The sequence below is a fragment of the Lissotriton helveticus genome, chromosome 11 (genome assembly GCF_964261635.1).
Source record: "Lissotriton helveticus chromosome 11, aLisHel1.1, whole genome shotgun sequence".
Lineage (NCBI taxonomy): Eukaryota > Metazoa > Chordata > Amphibia > Caudata > Salamandridae > Lissotriton > Lissotriton helveticus.
The window spans coordinates 76,114,678-76,135,267 of NC_136072.1; the positions used below are offsets into that span (position 1 = coordinate 76,114,678).

The following is a 20,590-nucleotide window of genomic DNA, read 5'->3' on the forward strand; positions in this document are numbered from 1 at the left end:
TCATAGTAACTTGTGCTGCAGTAAGCCAGTTTACGACATCATGGATGCATCGTGTTTACAATATGGGGCACCATGGTGTAAGGTCCCATGGATGGGTCAGAAATTCTGATGCATCTGTGGGAAGGATGCCGCAATGCATCAGCCCCAAAAGTTGGTGCATTGCTGAAGTTGGCCTTTCAACAGACACAGCCACAGCAATCTGTCAGAGTACAGAGGCTATGCCTTGGTACTGACTTACACAAGTAGCTTAATGTGTAGGGAGCAATATAATAGAGTGTGAAAAGGTGAAACACTCACCTTGGACTCTTTTGCATTGGTCCCGAATGTAAAGCATACACGTGTGAAGTATGGCTATGTGTCTCTTTACATCTACTTATGTGTACAAAGATACCTAAGTATGTCTGACATATTGAGTGGCACTTGAATGTGAGTGGTAACAACTATATGTTGTCATGTAAAGCGACAATTCATATGTTTCCTACCTTATGTTTGTACTTACCTTTTGTGGTTTGGAGTACACTTGGCTGGCCTTGGGGACCCATTCCCATATGAAGATGTGGCAATCCTGGCCTGTGCCTTGCATGGAGTACACAACGTCACATTGTCTTGCTGCAGTAGATGATGATTTTATAGGTGCCATGGTCCCACGTTGGTCAAGGGTTTCTACAACATTATTGATCCATGTTTAGACATCCAATTTTTAAGAGGATGTTGTTTAATTACTTTTCACAGAGTTTTAAGTGACTTCACTTGGTCATATTGCTATAACACAGTCACTATGCCATTTCCTTTGCCTGGGTTATAGAGGCGTTGGAAGTTTGATGTATTCCAGGCTTAGTGTGAAGTATCTAACAGATGCGTCACACATTGACATACTGGTAAATAACACTGCATCAGTCGTAAGTCAGATTTTACAACAGAACGCCTAACCTGCATACATTATGAACTTGGTGGCGCAGCCAATTCTAATGCAGGTATTTTGTGACGCAGACCTAAAAAAACTGGTGCATTGAGCCAAATGCGTTGCCTTGTAAATATGGAGCAAAGAAAGCACTACTGGAGCATCAAAAATAATGATGTAACTGCAGGGCAAGCCCCTTGTAAAAAAAAGCCCCCTGGTGTTTGCCATGTTTTAGGTGAATAACCAAAATCTATTTCAGAATGATAGTAGGTTTGCATTAGATCTAGAACTTATTTCGAGTTTTTCTAACAAATAAAGTTAAAGAAGCCAGATGCCTAGTCTTTTTACAGTCACTTCATAGAAAGCTGCATGGCACAAGAAAAATATCAATACAATACACCATAGGCCTAAAGTATAACAATGTAGAGGATAGCTTTTTAAAGAGCAGGCTGTGGTCCCACAGACCACTTCCTACTCTAAAAAAATGAAAAGATTTATTTTCATTTTTCATTTTAAAATGCATCCCATTTTCCTTTATGGAAAACGGTCTGCATTTAAAAAAAAAAAAGAACGCTTTATTTAAAAGCAATCGCAGACACTGCATCTGCATCAGAAAATGCGATGCAGTGCAAGCAACGAAATTCGTTTTATTTATTTTTATGTTTACTTACCTTTTAAAGTCCGTAATCCATACATTACTACTCCCCACCCTGCCCCTCCCCCTCCCCACGTCACCGCCCGGCCGGTACTCCCACTACCGGCCGCGGCTGCTAAACTTTCCTTTTTAACATATTAAAAGCCAACTTGATGGTAAAGTTGGATTCTGAATTACTATTTTAAAATTGAAACTTTTAGAAAGTTGCAGTTTCCTGCCCAAAAACCTCTGTAGTCCTTTCTGAGATAATCCCAGTCTGCTGGGAGGTGCGAATTGCTCTCAAGAAAGGGAACAAAAGGGTCCTTGGCTAAGAGTGAGATGTGACCTGCACCTGACAAGTTGGCCTGGGGGTTATTCCCACCAAATGTACAAGGTTCAAGGGGACAGCTCCTGTCGAAGGCAGATGTCATGCCTAGGCCTGCCCCTACCATTATCGAAGTAGCTAAACTTAATGTTAAACAAGGAAGTTGGTGCAACTAAGTATACATACCACCAAGCTATAAATCAGAAGGTAAACTGCTCATAAGGACTAGCCTGGTCCCTGTAGCTGACCCATGCTCCATCGCGGTCTGCCTTAGAATTTGGTCTAGCGCTCCTAGTTGGGCTTTTTGGCACTAGAAAACTCCAAAACTCCTAAAAACCATATCTCCAGTTCCCCTTATCTGATTTTTGTCATTTTGGTGTCTCCTTGCTCATTAAAATGTATACTATTTTATTAAATTGGAGTGAGATTTTTATTGGGTTGTGTTTCTGATATATTAACTGTTTCGGTACTCACCACTGTGCCACAGTTGCCCAGGACAGAACTGAGGTTTAAATCAAAGTGAGGTGGAGAATAGTGACATTATTACTTGGTGAGGTCCGCCAACGCCCCCAACTAATAATCCAAGTACTCAAACAATGTTTCATTGTTCACTTTATCTTGTATTCATTCTACTGGGTACTTGACTCTGGGGTGTATACAAGGAAGTATTCCAAAACAAGAAGACAAGTAGCAACAAAGATTCCAACTGAGCAAGTGCCAGAGAAAGAATTCTCTCTACATGTCAGAGAGTAACATTTTACATGCTCTATCCTTTGAGGCAATCTGGAATGAAACCAATTTATTCAAAACATTGACTGTTTGCTGTCTCTCTTTGTAAGCACACTCGAATATATAGATGCGCATAAGCCCTTAAACCTTTGGTAAGATTTGTTTATGCAATTAATGTTTGTGTTGTAAATTGTGAAAATCGGAAAATATTGGAAAGCCATCAGGAACCAGAATGTTTTTACTGCAAAAAAACACGTGCTAGCTGCTACACTTGAAAGAAATAAACGGTTAGAAACCTTCTGGATCAGAGCACATCTTTCAAAAAGCTCATTATGCACTGTATGCAATTTGCTATGACTCTGAATATGGTATCCCAGACAAATACTATGCATCGAGGCTCTTTGGTTTCAGTCTGGCTCGAATGCAACCAGTGCTCATTTGCATAAACTTCATACAGTGTGATCATAGTCCAGAGAAGAGGTGTCTGTGTTTGCCAAGGAAAGCTCCTCTGGGCCGAGCAGGTTACAGCTTATGTAACTGGCATAAACATCCTGAAAACCCATTATCCGGGCACCAGTGCTCAGCCAAGGACTGTGCTCACAAGACGCTGCATGTCCCAGCAGTCAGTGCTCTGCTCAGAACTCTGTCCAGTCTGAGACTGAGCTTCTCAAGGCAGTCACACATCAGCATCAGCCAGGCTGGTGCACACAGACTGCTTCCAGGATTGATAACCAGCAGCACAGCAGACTGGATTGGTATCTCAATTCCTAAACCAGGTATGTGATCAGTTCTGTTTGCATTTCGTGTTTTACTTCATCTTGCATTCCTTAAGAATGTATGCTTCTAGCAGATGTGTTTTGGTGGTTTATTTCCATTCAACATGTGACTCTTGCATAGTGCATAACTATTAACTGAGTTGCCTCTAGGTGCCTGGGTGAGCTGAGGTTATGGGTGGGTGTGCATGATGGAGCACAAAGGAGAGCTCTGGAGATAAGGATTATGTCAGTGAGCCCTTCTCACAGTGCCTGTTGATGGTTCATATAGATGTTCAGACCACATGCTCATGCAATCATTGGCCTCTTAACAGAGTACACAGATCCACAGTAGACCCTTCCCCTAAGGTGACCCATATCAGGGATACAGTTCTTACTTGGTATTCCCTATGAGTATGTGCTTTTTCAGATGTTGTGTTTCTGATATTTTTTTATGGACCATGTGACATTGTAGAGATTATACTGTGAACAGTCACCTCTTGGTAACTTAATAAGTTCAGGCTATGGGTGGGTGTGCATGACAGGACACAATAGACAGATCTTGAGAATGTGGCAGAGGTGAGTGAAAGATCCTCACAGTGCCTGTCCAGTGGCGTAACGAACCTTGAGGGGGCCCCCCTGCAGGGTACGTGAAGGGGTCCCCTCCAGACTCAATCTAGAGCTCCCCAGCAGAAGTGCAGTGCTGACGGGGCCCCCTGGAGGGTGAGGGCCCCCCTGCACTGCGGAGGCTGCAGGGGCCTGTGTTACGCCCCTGTGCCTGTCGGTAGGGTACAAAGTGAACTCAGCTGCATGCTCATCGAGGCCCAGATTTACTATGCCTTTGCATCGTACTTGTGTCGGGGAGAGGGTATACAGGGAACGCCAAGGCTTATTTGGGATTCACGAAGACAGGCAAGGCCTGATTTATATGGCCTTGAGTGGCTTCATGAAGGAATGTACTAAAATTGTACTGTGTTGCATTACATTTCATAGTGGTAGGGATTACAGGGTTGGAGGATGGGATTCCCCGTGCATCAGCACATGGATTTCAAGCAATTCTAGATTTACTAAGGTTAATAAAGCTGGAATTGTGTGACATTGATATGTCTACCAGAGGTATAACAAGGAGAAATGTGATTATTTATCCTTGGTACTTCCTCTTTCTATGCGTGATGCACTCGGCATGATGCCTATTTTAAACCGTTAACCGCGGCGCAAAAAATGCGGCAGTGTGGGCGTTCCATTGCGCGGGCAGGGTGGCGTCGGCCAACGGACGTGCGCAACACAACGGAGGTAGTGCTTGCAACGGCCGTTGGCCGACAGAAGCACGCAACGGTTTATTGTTTTTGTGCAGGAAGATGTCCCACCCTGGGCAAAAAAAGTGCTGCCCACAATGCAGGCACCCTTGCACGGTGGTGCAAGGTGGCCTGCGTTGGCGCTAGGCAGTTACAAATGTGCCAGGAGCTGAAGAGCGCCATATCTTTGTAAATAAGGTGCACTTCAACTCTCTCCCATTCATGCTACGTAGCACACTATATTGCGTGCATTCTAAGTAAATCTGCTCGCCAAACCATAGCCTCTCTACACAGTGCACAGACCAATTGTCACACACATGACAACAGTAGTTACCATAGTCTTTGAGAAGAGTGAAGATGGCACACACCTATTGCATTTAGTAGTGAGAAGAGAACCAAATTGTGTATGTGTGTGAGAGACAGAGTGGCGAAGGGGGCGACACAAGGAAGTAAATGCAGAAAGAGTGAAAAGACAGTGGTGACGTGGAAAGGAGATGCAGATGGAAGATGTCTGGAAGGTATGGGAAGAAAAAGAGAGTAAGTGGCTAAGATTGGGAAACTGCAGAGAGAAGTGGTGTGAAGGAAAGAACATGAGTGATTGAGAAATTTCGAAGACCACTACCCCTTCCATGGAACAAGTAATGTTAAATTGACAGTGCAATATTCTCAGAATTTAATCATTTTCATTTTAATTATTCAAAACAAAACCCTTTCTATTACTCATTGAAACCGTACTGATAACTAGCATTAGCAATGCCAATAGGTCTGGCTAGTTCTAGGCTTTTGTTCATTGTGGTCTGAAATGTTTGGAGACAGTAACTGAAGGGAGTCACTCAGGTTTTGCTTGTTTTTACTCATGAGAAAGAATCACTCGAAGTGTCATACATTTGTCAGAATATCACTCATACTCACACTGACACCATAGAAATATCACAGAAGCAAGCTGGAATTTGTCAGCAATGTATATGAATAAGCTGGAGGTTCACTGTAAATACAATATTTAATAGTAAATTATTTATGTTATGCATGTAATTGAAATTGTTCAAACCACATCCTTGATGTAATATATTTTTCACTAAAAGGGGTAAATTGCATATTGAAATTGTTAAGTATGTTAGGGTTACTGATTTAGGGCCTCATCAAGTGTGGCTTGATCTTTTCTGATATGTGCAGTGCCACAGTCTCATAGCATCCAGTAAATACTGGAGGGCAGATTTACAAGCCCCTTGTGCCACCGGTGCATCACATTAGAATGCAAATACAACTACAAACATTCTACATATGGGAAGTCAGTGACATCACTTTGACAAGCATATAACTGTTTCTATGCGACAAATATGCCATGAAAATATTGATAATAGTTCATGATATGGTTTCCAATCGTATTGCTGAGCTTTGTGATATAAATTAATGCTTTTCATAGTACTGCAATTAACCATTTGTGTTTATATATATTTGGAACCAAAATAAGATATTGTAATTTTGAAGGAAGTTCTAGTTAGCAAACAACATATTGCAACTCAAAGTTTTGTTCACAGTTAACATATCTACTTTAAATATAGCACCTCTGATAAGAAATAGTTAGCTTGATTTTATAAACACAGCATAAAATAGAGTGTATCAACGTGTATATCGAATTTAATATCAGGAGTTAACTTTTAATTCTCACACCGTTACCATCCTAAAAGTCTTCTCTGTCTTTAGATACCTAAATGCTCTTGTCTCGTGGTGCAGTAGTAGTAATTGTTTATTTCGGAAATGCCATTTCTTAAAACATACAACCATAATACAGTTCCATTATTATACAATAAAAGACATATTAAAAGCATTTAAAAGACTATCACCAATTTAGGATATCAATAAGGACAAATAGCATAGGTTATAACATACAAGGTAACGACAATTAATTCGTAAATGGAACTATAACAGCTTTAAAATCAATAATATACATGGTAAAGTGCTAGTGCAGTCAATGGTATTCATACATATTAAAAATTATTAATTTTTAAAAAAAAGAATAGCTATATATAAAAAGTGGGAGTGAGGTACTAGAACTACCTTGCACATTTTCAGGTAGCATTTTTGCCATTTTGGCAGCAGGACAAAATAATTTACTCAACATAGGAAACTCCTTAATTGGAGTCTAACACGGTAGCTAACAAAGGGACATTTTAGATCTTTTTCTTTCATCAGCAGTCCTACTACAAATTAATATTTACTTGAGGTATGGACAATAGAAATAGATGTTTTTGCCTTCAATGTCCTTAGTGCTTTGTGATGTCACCTGAAGCCTAATCGGTTACGTAATGGATGGATCCATTTACTTCTTAGCTTGGCATAGGAAGGGCAAAAGAACAAAATATGGCTTCTGTTTTCTGTGGAGGGTCGGTGACACAATGGACAGGGGACAGTAGGGTCACTAGACCCGTATGCATTCCACAGAGATGTAAAAGAACGTGTTTCAAGTGTGCCATATCTGAACTTTAAATACATGTGTTGGGACAACTTCTAGTGGAGGGAATCCAGAAAAGCCTCATAGTAAGGGCTGTCCTTCAGAATGAAGAACTGGGCCGACAATCTCCCTAGAGTGGAACCTCAATGGAAATTATCTAGGATGTAATCACAGCAAAGAAATGTAAGTTACTTTTTTGAAGAAGGATTTAGGGATCTCAGATGAGACCAAATATTTCATAGAAAATTTCCGGTGCAGATCAAGACCAACTATGGAGCAAAGCAGTCTGGTGATATCCAGTGTCTCTGTTTCTCTATCTCTCTTGCCCCCTTTCCTGGGCCGATGCCTCTTTACCATGAAAGTAGAGTGAGAATGGTTAAAGTTTTGGAGAAGTGTGGAAACTACCTCCTGTTTCATCTATATTGCAAGGATGGTGAATCTTTACAAGGAGTCTGATGTTCTTTCATTTCAGATAGTTGTGTACTGGCCATAGCTTTGCCTTATCAGTCATCTTTTCATGCTGTTCCACATGGTACCCCACAAGGCTCTGCTTTAAATCCAACTCTTTTTAAAATGTCATTAGCATCACTATCTTCCTTGAGGTCCTCAGATGTCATGGAGAAGGTTTTTATTGTATTGCTGATGATACCCAGTTGTCCATTGAGTTCAATTATGGCTTTTAGACTTTTCCTGTGGGTGTCACAAAATCAGCTCAAGCTAAACTCTGACAAATCAGAAGTATTTGCCTGCAAGACATCTTCCTGGACTAATGCATTCAGGCCTACTGGATGGGCTCAGTCGTTGTTCTGTTTACAAAGGCATGCATTTTTACTCATAACTTGTGATGGCCAATTGTCAACAAAAGGGCAGATATTCAAACTTACTTCCACTTGCCTTTTTCTTCTCAGGACCCTTGGAAATTGTTTTCCCAATTTACCTTTTGCAAGTCCACAAACATAGCTCTCTCTTTGGCTTTAGCAATCCCACACTGAGAAACAACATCTCAACATTTGTTGTTGCATCATTGGCTAACAGGCCAAAAAACAATCGCCTTTAAGGTATTTTGTATCTGTCAGAAAGCGTGGACAAAAATTTGAGCCCCACTTCTTTGGCCATCTGAGGCACATCATTTCAGTGTGCAATCTTTGGCTTTCTTCAGCTAATCTTTGACAATTTTTCGGATTCGATTTGTACATTTTCGGTGAGACTAATTTGCAACCCGGCATCAAAACAATAGAATTCTCTTCTGCTTATACACGGAAATATACCTGATCACCATCAGTGCCTTTAAGACCTGACATTTTAATGGCTCTCTTTTTCTGGATGTTCTGCTGTATTCTTGGCCTGCCAGTATACCTTGTCTTTTATACTCTCACAAATTATTATCATTCATTCATTCACTCATCCAACTCATTAACTCATCCATTCATCCACTCATGTGCACATGCCCTGAGTCCTGCGGATTAGCACTCCTACTATTTTTCTTTCAATGGATGCTATGATCATCTGTCCTTGGAAATTATTTTCGCCAGCTGACAGTCCTTTATGCTGATGCTGTCATCGTGCTGGGAAGGAGGGTGCCTTTGTGGTTTGTGATCCTGTGGTTGGTTGTATAGCAGAGTATCAGGGTAAACAATATAGAACTCCACTAACTCTACTAACTTTGGGAAAAAAAATATTGTCTACTATAATATCGCCATCCAACACTTAAAAAGAAATACTAGTTTGGACTACAAAAATATTGCCATAAATAATACCTAAAATACAGAAATGTTGTAAACTGAAATATGGAAATAGTAAATATCACTGCAACTGTAAAACATGCTAAACATAACTAAGATATTGAGAACTAAAATATCTGCAACTAAAATGTGTTTTCATCCTAATAATAAAGAAAGAAAACTAACCACCTAAGCAACCGTAAATAAATAAAAAATTGCAAATTTTTTCAAGATTTAAAAAAAAGAGAATACCACAAAAGTTAAACACATAATATATTTTTAATTAATGTAATCATTAAAATATACAATAAACCAAAAAATATTTATAACATAAATTAAAATGTCAGAAATATAATAACCTAATGAATTAAAAACTTCAACAGCAACATAAACAATGAACAATAAAACTAAATTAATTATTTACCAAATAAAATAATTCTACAGTTTTTTGTGCAAAAGAATCACCTGTACCAATAACAATAAAATCAATGAATAATTAAAGTGATGTTTCAACACACTACCCAACCATGATTCATAAGTATAAATGTTCAGAATAGTGTACTAATGCATAAATTAATAATTAGTAAAAATGCAGTTATTAATAATGTATTAATACCAAGGGTCTGATTAAGAGTTTGGTGAAACTGCACCAGCTCAACACAGGCTCCGCTGCGCTAAACCCGCACAAGGACCGCTGTCCGTATCACAAGTTTTACTCGTGTTACATGAGTTCAACTCGTGATACAGTTGTTGTTCCTTTGCCTTTCCCATGGTTGTGCCTGGAAAACAGGCACTGCACTAGAAACAGCAAAAATGTTCCAGCATGGCATGGACATGGATGGCCATGCTGTGCTGGAACTTTGTGGGAATAAAAACAGGGGGGTATGTGTTGTGCCTCCCTCAATGTATCCCCATGATGGGGGACCATGGGGACCCTGTACGGCCCCCTTTGTTCCTCCATTACCAGCCTTTTCATGGCGGGACTTTCGCCATGAAATGCTGGCAGTGGACAAACTCGTAATATGCTGAGTGGGGACTGCGCCAGTCCCACCTCAGCATATTGCATTGTGGCACAGCTGTACTGCCGTCCACCGCCAGTATGACTTTAACGGTCATAATATGAGGGACGGTTGACCACCTGCGCGACCTCCAGAGTCGTAATCAGGCCCTCAGATATTGTATAATCTACTGCTAAAATGTCTAGCAGAACCACATACACAAAATCTCAGAAAGAAAAATTATTGCTAAACCAAATGGGTTACATGTACAGTAAAGGAAGTATGAGCAGTGACAGAGCACACTGAACGTTTAGAAAAACGTATTACAATGCACAAAATAGGAGGTCAACTAGAAATATGAAAAAGGTAGAAAATGTTGCAGAGAATAATCATGACTCTAACGTAAAAGAAATAGAAGTGATAAATGCCCTGGAAAAACTCAGGGAAGCTGGTACAAGCTCCTTACTGGCACAATTAAAAAAATATAATCTCCTATGTTCCGGAATACCCTGCAGGCTAGCTTCCTGCAATTCCCAGCTTCCAAAAACTCATAACCAGAACAAGAAAACATAACAGATAAATGTATGTTGCTTCAAAATGATTCAATGTTAAAAATATCCCAAAAACCTAACTTTAACACACACAGATGATAGTTTTTTTTTATACGACAATGGTAACAATGAGAAAGCAATAATATTATATTGCACTGACAACAAACTACTAAAACTTACCCAGAACAGCAAGTAGATAATGGGCAGCCTATTTAAATAATGCCCTTCACCATTCACATAAATCTGTACAATCCATGAAAATACCAAAACATCAATGTCCCCTTAGTCTACGTACTTCTACGATACATGAAGTGCAACATACCAAGGGCTATTAAGTGAATGGAAATCCAAAACCAATAATTATAATCTTGAAAAAATCATTATCAACCTCGAACATGCAATGATTTCTAGCATTCAAAAAATATATCCATACACATCCATTAAAAACTATTATTACTACTTTAATCAAATTATCTAGAGACACCAGAATACATTGGTATCAAGGGCCCAATTACGATGACGGTGGGATGGTCCCACGTCATCATAATCAGCAGGTCCACCCGCCGCATTACGATAGTGGGCGGGCAGAGAGAATGACCGCCATGGACCATCAGAGCGACTGCAATCCCTACAATTGTGGCGATGCCTGCTCTCGCACCGCTGTAGGGAATACTATGTCCCTTTTCATCAGCCGTTTCATTGCGGAAAGTAGCTTGGGGGCCCCTAGCAGGGGCCCCTCCGCTCCTGGGAATGGACTACTTTGAACATGAGTTGACAAAATGCACCATACTGGACAGAAACGCCAACCCAAGGAGCACATACCATAGTGGAACATTTGTGTTAGAACCATGACACAACAGATACAAATCAACAATGCAGTAGAATTGTGGCACAATTCTTTCCAAGGAACATCAGGACAGCAGCACCCTACATGGTATCAATTTTTAAAATTTCAAAAAAAGGAAAAACCTACCAAGAACTAAGGCCTGATTATGAGTCTGGCAGTCTTATGACCACCAGACTCGTCGTGGTGCAGGAGTGGCGGTCCACCGTTTTACCGATCACGACGTTCACTGTCGCATCGGCGGTGGACTGCCGGCTGCGCCAGTAAACAGTTGTTCCCTGGCGGTGGCACAGCTGCACCACAACACAATATGCTGGGTGGGGACTGGCAAAGTGCAATTCAGCTTATTACAAGTTCCTGCACCGCAAGCCATTTCGTGGCAGAGCGCCTCCATGAATAGGCTGCAGGCGCAGGAACAAAGGGGGCCCCCCCATGTCCAGCTTACCATGTGGATACATTCAGGGGTGCACAACATGTGCCCCACTGTGGGTATCCCCACAAAGGTTCAGAATGGCACGAACATCCCCAAAAATTCTGAAATATTAAAAACAAAACTCCAAACAAGTGATAACAATCTAGAGAACCCATCTAATACACCAACAATAAAAGTTACCATGGTTCCAGGAACATCAAGGACATTAAACCCATATTTATTTCCTTAAAAGAAATCCCCAATATGACATCTCAGCTGACCCAATCATAAATCTGTAAAATAAAAAAGAAACCCCACAACTGCACAACACAAACCCCATAAATATTCAAATATACAATGTACAATTAAAAAAGACATAGAATAAATACATAACTTATCAAAACAATACACCTATAAATGCAACACTGTGAGGCCTACTGCACTCGACTACGACAACTGCAATACGATCATACACCAAACAAACATAATAGTGAAACAGTTAATCCTACCTAACAAACTAATCCTATAGCCTCCCCACAACACTAAAACCCCTAAAAGTAATACAAAAGCAATCGAAGAGATTAAGCAACAGCCCAAAATAACAAATATAGACTACAAAATAAATAAAGCAGTAAAAAGGGTCAGTAAACAAACATAAAAAATACTTCACAATCATAGAAAACAATCCAGAATGAAAACACAGCATTTCTTATGTTTATATTATAGTACTTTGAAAATATAGTAACAAATACATTTTAAACTTGTTTTAAAAAATGCAACTTTCAAAAAATGTAAAACAATATTAAAAAGAACTATAAAAATGAAAAATATCTTATAGCAATTTCATTGATAATATAATTTATATAATAAACGTTGTACGTATTTGAAAAAATATATCTATACAAAAAATAGCAAAATATAAAATGTTTAACATATATGATAAAACATGTATACAGAATAAATACATGTTTATTATATTAGGAAATGTATGCACATGAGAATTATGGAGAACGTTTAAGCATATTACAATATAAATAAGTGCAAAAAATACAAAAAGTACAGAATTGTATATGTTTCTAAAATAAATGAAATTATTACATGACACTTACCTGGCAAAAACAGTGTTTTATTCTTGAATTTTCACTTGATATCCTAGAACATTGAACCAATTATGTTGTTAACAATTTACCACTGAAATATAAAAACTACTTTGGCCATCAAGACTGCAAGCAACACAGAAATTAACAAATTATATAAAACATGAATTCTATCTAATTAAAATTAACCACACTGAACCAAGTGATTATCTTACAAACAATAAAACAAACATCACAACTAGCACAAAATGCATTGTATATAATTGTAAATATAACATTTAAAAATGAATGTTATTAACATTACATTTTTAAAAACATTATTAGAAAATAAAACAGAAATAAATGAGTAAATTAGCAACTTCCCCAAAAATTAACAAATATAAACTTTAGTAAATTTAAAATTTTAAAATAAATAATAATTATAATACAATTATTACAATGATAAGTAATATGTTAAGTGTACAATTAATATCTAATACTAGCTTAGGGCTTGATTAGGAGTTTGGCTGTGCGGCCCTGCGTCTGCTCCTCTGCCACATCGCCAAAATCCGTGGCCCCGTGGTCAGGCCGCCTGTCAGATTACAAGGTATTTTTTTACTCTCCAGAGGAAGATGAAATACTAAGCGCAGATAATATGCATTGGAGCGTTCCACAGCAGATACAAGGCGGGGCAAGGACTCGAAAGGATCGATTAGGCACTCTTCTGGTATCAGAACTAGAGTACCAAGGTATGCGTGTCCTCAATGGCAGGACTGCTGGAGATCGTGCGCCGAAGAAAACTTATTATGGCCCGCATGCTCAATCAACGCTGGACTACACCATCGTAAGCCTATCGTTAATCCCCTTAATAAATAGTTTTTACATCGAATACTTACCCCTGAGTGACCATGCGATGCAACATACTAAGTTCAATATCTGCATGGAAAGATTCCAAACAGCTTACATACCGGAGGGACAACCTTGTACAATTAACCAAAAGCGCATAAATTGGTCTAACTCTAATAAAACGGAGTGGTTCACAATAATAGAGGATACGCTGAATAATTTAGGTAACGCCCCAAAGAACAAGATACAAGCATGGTCTCTATTCCTGGAGAAACTGAAGATAAAAATGAAATTTCCAGTTACTAAGGCCATGAGACACGGTCCAAATAGCAAATTACCGAAGGAACTGCTAGACCTAAGGAGGGATCTGCGTAGAACACATAAGAAGTTGCAGTCGAATGACAAAGATGCACGTCAATTGGATACATTTCTCGCACAAAGAAATTCATACAAAAAAAGTTCTGGGAGTTCAAAAGGAAAACAAATGAGAACTTTTGGACGAAATTGCTCTTCAGCTCTAAACTCCTGAATTCAAATACATTTTGGAAGATTATAAATCAGTTAATAAGACCTCGAAATTTTCTGACTTCAAATGTGCAGGAAACTGAATGGGCCATTTTTCTCTCGTCAAAATTTAAAGAAAGCTTAGAAAATGTCCCAGGGATCGCACTCATTTTGAAACATCAAAATAAAAGGATTACTGAGGTAGAATGTTGCAGTCAGACTCTATCAACTCAACTGGCCAGTGCACAATTTCACTTTTAGATGCAACGTATGGTACTTACTCCGCAGAGGAGATAATAAAAATAATCAAAAAGGGCAAAAGTAATGGGGCTCCAGGGCCAAATGGTATCCCGCAAGTGACCTACAAACATGCACCGGAATATTGGAGCTTACTGCTCGAGAAACTTTTCTCAGATGTGCAAACCTACAACTTAGTCCCGGAAAGTTGGCAAGGCTCCATCATAATGCCTATATATAAAGGCAGAGAAAGAACCAGCTCACTTAATTACCGTTTAATAGCACTGCAGGATGTTGAAGCTAAATATTTCGCATCGCTGCTTTTAAAAGATCTTGTAAAGTGGTCAGGAGAAAGAGATCTGATCCCAATCAACCAAACCGGGTTTAGAGAAGGAATCGGAACAATATCGAACATTTTAGCCATCACAATGATAGCCGAAAAATGCAAGCGTACTAAACAGGACTTGAACTTGTGTGTTATAGACTTGCAAGCGGCTTTTGACAGTGTGGATCGGAATTTATTATGGGCTAAATTAGGAGCTTGGGAGATACCAGAGAGAATATTAAGGGGCCTGTTGTTATTCTATTCAGATACCTGGACGCAAGTTAAATTAGGGGATGGATCCTATTTATCGAGAAAAGTGTTGACAACTATTGGATTAAAACAGGGGTGTGTCCTGACTCCTCATTTGTTCAATTTATTCATTTCGGATCTTTCTGGCAAGTTAAATTCCTGTAACTCTCACTCTCCGAAATTAGGCAACCTACAACTGACACACCTGGCATACGCCGATGACATCGTGCTAATGAGTCTTACAAAAGTCGGTTTATCAAGGCTGCTTACAGTACTTTCAGCTTTCCTGTCAGCCAACAATCTGGTTCTTAATTCATCTAAATCCAAAATAATGCTAATTACCAATTAACGTACAACAACCCACAATATCTGGCTAGAAGGAAAACAGCTTGAAAGAGTAGCAAATTATAAATACCTGGGATATTACATCGACGACAAGCTCTCCTAAAAGACCAAAAAAATTACCTGTCACACAGAGCAGGAGCCTTAATATTTGCACTCAGCACCTTGGCAACAAAATTGGAAGGTCCATCGTTAAAACCATTACTAACTGTGATTGCTAACAAAGCCTTGCCCACCCTAGCTTACGCCAGCATAGCTATGCATGGCAAGGATTCTGTTCTTTTAAACAATTTAATTACTAAAATCTACAAAAAGGTCTTAAGTCTTCTCAACTCTGCCTCGCCCACGCAAATGCGCCTTGAATTCGGTTTAAAGAATGAATCATTGGGCCGACTTTACTCATGCATCAAGGTGTGGTATTAGATTAAGAAGAAAGCCATAGATAATAATCTTAACACATTTTCATGACAGGAACTAGAAACGCAAAAAAAATCAGAGGCAAACAAATTCCTGTTAAGTGCATTGGAGTTAACATGCAAAGCCAAGCTTTGGGATAAAAACTTGCCATTCATGTCATTCAAACAGGCATTAAACAAAGCCGCGAAATTTCATTCATTGATCACGGACAAAGAAATGTTCTCACATCGTTCTCATTCCTGGGCTGTGATCAATAGTTATAAATCTCTTACTCCAGTGGCATATTTGGACACAACATACTCGTTTTCATCAAAAAAAGGCTGATGGCCTTGAGATTTGGCAAATTTCCAACTTTGGCCGATGAGCCTGCCTGGAAGCATACAGATTCTGTTTCTTGTCGCCTCTGTGGTAACAGAAAAGAAGATTTAATTCACATTATATGTCACTGTAAGATGCTGAACACAGAGCAAAGGTTTTTCCTAAAGAACATTGTAGTATTCTGAGATATATGTTATGTTCCTGCATTTCAGTGCATCTACCTGCTCAGCCAGTGTGAGTGTTCCAAGTTAGAATGTGAGTGTGATTGACATGGATGGAATGCTTGTGTGACTGGTATGAGGGTTGGCAGTTGGAGTATGGGCTGAGTAGCTAAGAGGCTGCAGTGTGAGTGTTCCAAGTTAGAATTTGAGTGTGATTGACATGGATGGAATGCTTGTGTGACTGGTATGAGGGTTGGCAGTTGGAGTATGGGCTGAGTAGCTAAGAGGCTGCTCCTGGTGGGGCTACTTGTTCCAGAGTTATACTTCTTGTTATCCTACCTATGGCTGAATAAATCTACTTCATAAATCAACTTCATCTGCCTCGGCTACATCATTCCATGTATGTATGGACTAACATACTACAAACATCTTTTTGGTCAAGAGACTACGCACTTGCAGGACTGCAGTAATTGGTGTCTTGGACTCAATGTCCCCTCAAATAAACCGTAAGATGGTAAAGTTCTTGCTGAATTTTGAAAAACGCCTGAAAGCAATCTAATATTTTTAAGACTTATTAGGACAATGGATAAAATTTCTCGTTTCTCCATCATTTTATATCGATTTTAGTTCTCTTTTTGGAGATGTACTATTTGGATTTTAGTACGTTGCAATTTAATTTTTAGCTGATTTTATTCTATGTGATTTTACATTTAAGCCTTGGATGAGTACTGTAAAGGAAATTTGTTATGGTTTTAATTAACTAAACAATAAAGATTAAATTCAAAATTCAATTCCCAAAGCAGTGTCCTGAATATGGGCACCACAACGGGAGTGCCAAAATGAGTTCCTGCACGGCATGATTGTAAGAATATAATATTGTGAAGCAATTTTGCTGTTGTTAATATTTATCATCATATTAGCCACAATGTAAATAATAGGAACAATTTTGCACACAGAAATAATCCATTTGTAAACATTAGATTTAGGTGGTATTATTACCAATGCAGTAATAACAGGGAAATAATGTATATCTAATTACATTAGTTAACATTTGAGTGGTGATGCATTATTTTTCTTGACACAGCAACACAGACCTACATGTTCTGTCGTCTTACTCAGGAAAAATAACACAGTATGATGCAAATCATCATCACACAATGAGGAAATGACACAAAGGACATGGTTGTGTAGCGCACGCCTTTACAACAAACTTTCACTTTCTCTTTGTGAAGCTAGCAAGGTGGCTGTGTTTTTGAGAGGCGCTATTGTTTGAGGTGTCTTTAAGGTAGTTGTTTGTGATTGGTTGAATGAATAGTTTCTCTAGATTTGTCTGGTTTTGTGCATATTTTGTTTGTTTGTTTTCTTTGTAGTTTTTGTGTAAGTAAATATTATTTGTTTGTCTTATAACTTTGCAGTTGTGGTAATGGTAAGTAGTGTTTGTTGGGGAAGTTTAGGGGATTAGTAGTTCTTCTCTCCATGACAGAACACCTGCGTTCCGTGTTGCCCTCGGGTCAAACTGCGGCACTGGTACTACTCGACCTCAGTGCCGCGTTCGACACGGTATCGCATGCGATTCTTTTGCAGCGTCTGGGAGAAGCAGGTGTCAATGGTGTGGCACTTGATTGGTTTCGGTCGTTTCTTACCGACCGCACCTTTAGGGTCACCACTCCACCATTTGAGTCGAAACCCTATACTATTGAGCAGGGAGTCCCGCAGGGCTCGGCACTTAGCCCCACGCTGTTTAATCTTTATGTGCAGCCGCTGGCTGCTGTCGCCAAGCGGTGGGACATGACTATGGTCTCTTACGCTGATGACACACAGCTGGCGGTCGCACTTAGTGGGGAATCAGACCCTGAGGCTACCAGATTTCGTGCGGGTCTCAGTGCAGTGGCTAGTTGGTTGACGGCCAATTGTTTACAGCTTAACGCTAAAAAGACCGAGGTCTTGATTGTGGGCAAGCACAGGAATCTTTGGGGCGACAAATGGTGGCCGTCAGAACTAGGCCCTACCCCACTCCGGCAGCTGAGGTGAAAAATCTGGGGGTGTGGCTTGATCCCTCCCTTAGTTTTTCCATCCATACAAAAAAGTAGCAGCCACCTGCTTTGGGATTTTACGCGGTCTAAGGCCGATTTAGAAATTTTTTGACGCCCCTACCCGACAGCTGATAATTCAGGCTGCCATACTATCTAGACTCTATTATGCGAGCTCACTTTTGCTCGGAGCTAACCTAGCGGAAATTACCAGATTGCAGCGCGTTCAGAACGCGGCTGCCAGGGCTCTGGTAGGCCTTCCTAGATTTCGCTCGGCCAAAGAAACTATTCGTATGCTTCACTGGCTACCCCTGATTCAGAGAATCGAAGAATCGAATTCAAGACTTTATGTCTATCTTTTAAAATTTTGAAACAATCTTCGCCTCAGATATTGGAGCACATCATTTCTCTTTATGTTCCTCATCGGCAGTTGAGGTCCTTTGGGCAAAATGTAGCCGTTGTTCCACGTTTTAAGAGAAGCAGAGCAGGTGGTCGCTCTTTTAGAGTACTGGCACCTAAACTGTGGAACTCTCTTCCTGCCCATATCCGCGCCATGGATGACTTACTGGCATTTCGGAGAGCTGTTAAGACTTTCATCTTTCCCACTGGATCTTAGGGTTTCTTCGTTTGATTTCTTCTCTTGCCCTGTCTGAGTTTTGTCTCTTCTCCTGATACAGCGCCAGGATGCCCCTTTGCTGGGGCAGCTGCGCGCTTTAAAAATGGAAATAACATAACATAACATAGTGTGATTAGTTAGAATATTAGAGATGTTGAATCGTGTGCATACGGCATAGTTTGATGAGACGGAGTTAGGTGCTTGGGTCTGGCTTGTGCTGCACTACCTAACTTGTATGCTTGCTGATAGTAGACGAGTGAGCAAGGGCTACCCACTGCAAGAGAGGACATTTCTGTGAGAGAAAACAAGGAAGTTTATGGCAGTGTTGTCACACATAGGGCACGATTCCCAACAGTAAACTTAGGGGCAGATTTACAAGCCCCTTGCGTTACTTTTGCATCACTTTTCCCATGTTAAAAGTGATGGAAATGTGGCGCAAGGGGTTTGTAAATATGCCACTTAGACTTTAAGTGGAAGTTTAGACCTAAAGTCTAACTTTAGACCTGAAGTCTAAGTTTAGAAATAAAATCTATCATTAGACCTGAAGTCTACAGGGCTTATTTACAAGAGGCCTGTGCTGCCAGGGCGTCTTTCATGCTCCAGTAGCGCAGACCTCTTTTAAATATACTGCCCCAGATTTACAAAATCATGTATACCTGGGGCAGTGCTAAAACCTTACGCCTCCCCAGAGCAGGAGTAACAAGGAGAAATGTTTACATATCTCCTAGTTTTTTCCTCATTCCATGTGTGCTGCTTTCTGCAGCACACATAGAAAGAGGAGATCCCTCTCTGGATTATTTTTGTGAGGAAGGTGACCCTTCCTCTACACAATATTTTCTGATAACAACACAGACACCCTTGCACCATGGTGTAAGGGTGTCTGCCTTGGTGCTAGGCACCAAATTGTGCACCAGTGCGGCTAAACTGACTGGAATGAACCATATCTCATTGATACAGTGCATTCCTGCCCTTTAAAATTGGTGTATGGCAGCACAGCAAAAATGACTTGCGTCGCTGCCTATTCCAAATATTTGTAAATGAGGCCCTAAGTTTAGACCTGAAGTCTAACTTTAAACCTGAAGTCTACCTTTAGACCTGAAGTCTAAACTTGGACTTCAGGTGAAAACTTAGACTTTAGGTCTAAACTTAGGGCGTGATTCAAAAAGGTAAACTTATACCTGAAGTCTAAGTTTAGAACTGATTTTTAAGTTTAGTCCTAAAGTTTAAATTTAGACATGAATTCTAAGTTTAGACCGAAAGTCTAACTTTAGACCTAAAGTGTAACTTTAGACCTCGAGTCTAAACTTAGACTTCTGGTGAAAACTTAGACTTTAGGTCTAAACTTAGGGCTTGATTCAAAAAGGTAAACTTAAACCTGAAGTCTAAGTTTAGACCTGAATTCTAAGTCTAGACCTAAAGTTTAAATTTAGACATGAGTTCTAAGTTTAGACCTAAAGTCTAACTTTAGAACTAATATCTATCTTTAGACCAGTGGTTCCCAAACATTTTCAACCCGCGGCTCCCTAGACCAATTGGCTGTTGGATATTGCTTCCCATTACATTACATGGGCAAAATTATTGTATGACACAAAAATGAATAACAGCGCAAGATTCTGGCAAACGGTTAAGAGGATTGAGAATCCATTGGCACCTGGGATTAACTCACATATATCGGAGGATGTCTGGGCAAAACACGTACAAACCTACTTCAATTTAGTCCCACACAATAATTTGCAAAAAATAGCCGAGTATCACAGCGCCAACCACCCCGTCTCCCCCAAGTGAACGGATTACCACTCAGTTTCTCTCCCAAAATGATTGAAAGTAGAATAAAGCAAAGCCATCAAGAGGGAGC

The 20,590-nt window shown here is 39.8% G+C and overlaps 1 protein-coding gene across 4 annotated transcripts in view; it reads left to right on the forward strand.

Moving 5' to 3' along the window:
* The window catches only part of LOC144791219 (dehydrogenase/reductase SDR family member 4-like), a 232,906-nt gene that overhangs the window by 25,890 nt on the left and 186,426 nt on the right, over window positions 1-20,590 (forward strand). The window contains exon 1 of one of the 4 annotated variants that reach the window (XM_078665870.1): window positions 3,279-3,365. The exons of the other annotated variants lie outside the window; for them this stretch is intronic. The gene's annotated coding sequence lies outside the window, so the exon portion shown is untranslated. Of the gene's footprint in view, window positions 1-3,278; window positions 3,366-20,590 lie in introns of those variants that run through there. 4 annotated transcript variants of the gene reach the window in all.